Genomic DNA, 577 nt, shown 5'->3' on the forward strand with positions numbered 1-577 from the left:
CACCCAATGAATTTTATTCAAAATTAGTGAAAAAAATATGACGAGGGGAATGTGATTTATTTCAAACCTGCTGTGTGAATGGAAGTGAAATAAAAAAAAATTGCAATGAGAGAAAACTCTCCTGAATCAGGGATCGAACCACAGGCTTTGGCTTTCTGGAAAGTGGCTCGGAAAGGTCTGGGGTTTGATCCCCAGTTAGGGGAATTTTTTCTCATGGTAAATTTTTGAATAGGGTACTTTCCTTCATCAAAGAAAATGAAAGGCATTGATTGCGATTTGTTACCCAAAATTAGTGTATTCATAATATACAAATTATTTGGTTTTAGAAATCCCAATTTAGGTGAATGCTAATAGTCAATTTTAACCTCATTTGAAAAAGGCCAGATTGGCCCATGCAATGCCTCTCCATGTGACATCACAGGGACCTAGATGCTACATGAGTAGATAGGAGTATGCATTTTACATCATCTGAGATTACCAATGCATGCATGAGGTACAGAGCTCAGGGAAACATCTCTTAATAATCACCTATTAAAATTGCGTTTGATCAGAAAGTTTCCTTTGTTTGATAATTAAG

Source organism: Ischnura elegans, chromosome 9 (genome assembly GCF_921293095.1).
Source record: "Ischnura elegans chromosome 9, ioIscEleg1.1, whole genome shotgun sequence".
In the NCBI taxonomy this organism is placed as follows: Eukaryota; Metazoa; Arthropoda; class Insecta; order Odonata; family Coenagrionidae; genus Ischnura; species Ischnura elegans.